Source organism: Pinus tabuliformis, chromosome 7 (genome assembly GCF_031772625.1).
Source record: "Pinus tabuliformis cultivar Carrire ecotype Pingquan chromosome 7, CPIR1, whole genome shotgun sequence".
Taxonomy (NCBI): domain Eukaryota; kingdom Viridiplantae; phylum Streptophyta; class Pinopsida; order Pinales; family Pinaceae; genus Pinus; species Pinus tabuliformis.
In genome coordinates this window covers 1,264,916,782-1,264,921,325 of record NC_142293.1, presented here as the reverse complement: position 1 = coordinate 1,264,921,325, position 4,544 = coordinate 1,264,916,782, and positions in this window count along the sequence as shown.

Genomic DNA, 4,544 nt, shown 5'->3' with positions numbered 1-4,544 from the left:
AATTTTGTTTGGTAAGTTTATGAGTAATTACGTGAGTAGAGGTAATTTTTTTAAGATTTGATGAAGTTGAGAAAGAACAAGCTCATTTTTTATCTTTTATTAAGTTTTGGAATGTTCTAGTGGAAAGAAGTTAACAGAAAAAGCTTGAATGAACATCCGACGAATGTAATTTCATAACATTTTTCAAAAACAAACCTACAAAATTTTGAACCAACTAGATTTTATGTTGAAATGGTTTGATACACCTCATTTTGGGATGGTTTGATTTTCCTTTCATTCATTTACTGCATATGAGTTGTGACCAAGCCTAGCATAACATGTAGTATTTAAGATTTCAGATCTCAGCATCAAAGATTGAATATATATTTTAGTGCTCGGTGCAATGCATGAGTATAATCTTCAGAGCTTCACAACTAAATTTGAAAAAATCAAGAATTTGTTTATTTGATTTAGCAACGGCTAATATGAAATCCCCTGTTCTTCCTGTAGAAGAATTCCATCCCTAATTCCAAATCCCATCGAAAAGGAAATGGATCTTGAAATTTGAAACAGTTTCCAAACTTCCAGCGTTATTTTGACCCCCTGATCCCCCCCAAAATTGATTTTTTAATGAAAATTTTCCCAAACCTTAAGTGCCTAAAGGCTAAAATGTGAAACTTTATTCTTGGTCAATGTCTAATCTATCCTTTTGTCGAGATCTGCTCTTGAGGTCTGATCTATAAACATAAGATCTCAATGTCTACTCTGAAGGTTTGATCTATGATTTTGGTCAAGATCTGGTGTCAAGGTGTGATCTATCTTTATGTGCCATGAAGTTGCTCACTTCACCCACACTGTTATTAAGTCCCGCTATAGCCCTTAAGAAAACCACTTTATTCACTATTCATATGGACATGGCTCACAAAAATGTTGTATGACCTGGTTTATGCTCATGCTGAAATGGTCCTTAAAATGATCAAATATCAATGATGCTTATAGCTTATAAAATTATCAGTTATGATACATGAATGGTTAATACTACTAGAAACATGCATGAGGAATCACTTCTTTGGTTATGATTAGTTGTCATTCCTGAATGGCTTTGATATTTGTTCTTATCTATTATGGATTTCAAATTCAATTATTATTGCCAGTGACTATTATTGCACTTTATTCGGTTTGTGCTTTAAAATGTGCTATCAAATGTGCAGCTGAATACTAATGGAATTTCTACTGTTATTACTGAGCCATAGTTGCTACTGCTGAGTTTATTGATGTCACTAATGTTTTCTTTGTTATTTGCTACTATTAGCACACTATCAGGTTCAAATTATATATATTTAAGTTTCAAAGTTTCAGTTTTCCTGCTGTGAGTTTCTTTTAGTTTTGAAACCTCCAAAGTATTAATAGTTTCTTTTAGTTCTCTTTCTCTCGCAGGCAGTCTCATTGAAAGCTAATATGGGTCTAGGTGGTGGAGCGCTCCATCAATGTGCCATGTTGCAATTTCATCAATGCGTTGCGCTGTTTTGTATTTTTTAAAGTGTTTTGGAGGAGGATATAAACAATAGGAAAGCAAGTCTTATTACTAATTTTGGTTTCTAGTCTTTGATATCGATAAAGTTTTCCACAAACCAATTAACTCTTCTAGAAAAATTCAACAAATTCCAATTTAATAATCCTATCAGCCTCTCTTTGTACCTTTTGGGACAATTGCTAGTATTTACTTAAGTCTCACTAAAAGGTCCAATATAGCATGAAAAAATTCAAACAATGATAAACATATATATCATCATGGCTTGATCAAGATGATTATAGAGTGGGAACTTGCCAAGACCCAAGAAACTTTGGAAACTTTTCTTTAATGAAATCAATTTGTCACAGTGGAAGAAAATGATTCTATAGAGGAAGAAGATACACAACAAGTTGAAGTTGAGGATCAAGATGAAGAACCAAAACAAGTATATATAGGAACAACCAACAAAAGAATCAATACCTAGAATAATGACTAGATATATGACTAAACAAGTGGGAAGACAAGAAGAGACAACTACACATCCTCAAAAGCAAAGAACTCAAAATCATCCTTTGGTTGAAATAGAAGACAATGATAGCATCGACTATATAGAGTCCTTAGAGAATAAAGCAAAGTAAGAACAAAAGTTTGCAAGGAAAGAAAAGTTACCTGAAGAATATACTTTGTTGATGAAGAAGATGAATACAGAGTTATAAAAGAGGAAATATGAGAAATTATAAGAAATCGATCCTCAAAGCAAGTTGAAACACCCTATATTCCCTGACCAGAGGAAGTTATATCTCCTCAAGAGAAAGTCCTTGAAATATGAAGAGGAGAATTAAGAAATTAAAGAAGATTGTATAGGAAATGCAAGTATTAGAGAGATACTTGAAACCACAAAATGGATTTTCGACCAAACATAACCTATCATTGAAAAAAATTCAAAGTGTTCAAGAGGAAAACAAGAGGTCGCAAGAAGAAACCAACATGATCTCAACACATGCATATAAGTGGTATGAAAAGAAGAATTCACTTAAGCTTGAAAACAAGAATTTGAGAGTAAAACCACTCATGAAGAAGCTAAGACATAGGGACAATCATCACAATATCCTAAAGACAATGTGGACCGTATGTTATAGGTAACAAAAACAATGTGATGTGACAAATGACAGTTTTTCGAATAATTATGAGGAGATACTCCACCTTCATTCTAGGGGGATGCCAACCATCTTTTTTATCAAGAATTTTGCTATTGTTTTTTACTTATCTAGCTCTAAAAATACCACTTCTAGTATTTTATGATGATATTTTTCCATATTTTACCAATATTAACACTTTCCTAAGGCAATTTTATTGATTTCTTTTTTATTTTTATAGTTTCATGTAATTAATTGCATTGTAAAATAAAATTGTAGATTTTAGTAGATTTCGTAAATCATCATCCATTGTTATATTTTCAGGACGTATAGATAAAATCTAGAACATGGGTTTTGATAATGGGGATCCTGACATGGTGAGTTTCCTACTTTACCATCCCAAAACAACTATGAGACCCCTAGTTAACATGTGATCAATGCAAGCACTATGGTAGCAAAAACACAACACAAATTGCCAAATTTTCCCAGATCCAATTTTTAGAGATTAAATCTATGATTTGAGTGCTCAATAAGATCGATTGGATCAAATATCATCCCTATAATGAGTTGTAATTAGTTTAGAATAGGATTTTTGAGTATGTTGTTGAATTTTTTCCTATAATAGCAATCAAACTTAGCTTGCCAAGACATGATATTATTTTTGAGAACTTAGATTTTGACATGAGAGCTTGGACTTGGATTTCAAACCTGTTCTTGGTCATTTTGATCAATTTGTGGAGTGATTTTGAAGTTTCAACCTATGATTTTAAGTTAAGTGTACTTGTTGAGCAGTGGAAGGGCCCCCACCACTCAAGCTAGTACACTCTTTCATTGTTGTATGTTAACTGGGTAAATATTTTATTTTTCATTGTTATATGACTTGATTATATCTTGTACATTCAGATTTAAATCTAGTTATAAAATTATTTCTTGGTCATTGTGTAGCTATACTTTAAATATAGTTTTATAACCTTTGTTCATAAATGTTCTTTTATAATTATTCCATGATTATAATACTTTGGATGTTGTTTTAGTGAAGTTATGATGAGTTGATTATTAGTATAACTTAACTAGCCAATATAATACACATATCACTATATTTCATACCACCAATACTCGTTCAATATTACAATCACAGAATACATATTTTTCTATAAGTTTAAGAGTATTTAAAATTCTTAATTATCATATATTAGCTTTTGTTTGAAGGATCAATCCAATTGGAAAAATTTACCAAGGCATCAACAGTGTCATTTGCCATCTTTTTATGTGAAAAAGGTCCCAACTTCTTGAAAAAATTTCCACTTAGCCTTGAATTTATCAAACACCATATGGTTCCCTATTTTTCATATACTACTTTTCTTAGGATAGAATGATGGTTTGAGAACATACTAGCTAAAAAACATGAGTAGAAGAATATGAGTGGCCACCCATTTTCACTATCACAAATGAGGAAGGTCGTAGTGCACTCTCAACCTTTTAACTAGTACTAGGTCAAAATTCACTGGATTTATTAAAAGACAATCAGAGTGTTTGCTTGCCTCCAATGGCAAGAAAGGCCCTAGTTCATTAATCAAACCTTCAGATTAAAAATCCCTTTAACCATTTTCATTTCCAAGCATTTGAGTGAAAGCTTGACATTTTGAACATGATTGCATATAGAACTTTAATTTGTGTGAGAAATATTAGTATATGCCTAGTTCAAAGTGTTCATAAGTCAAGTTGGTGTGCTTTCCATGCCAAGCTTGTGATTAGATTAAAAAATTTGTTTCATGCTTCCTTAAATTAGTTCTTAGTTTTGACTTAGAAGTGACAACCAATTTGACTTAACTCATTACATATTGTAGTGTGCTTCAAAGTTTACGAACAAAGAATTGATATGAAATTATGTCCTAGTTTATATTTTTAAATTAGAA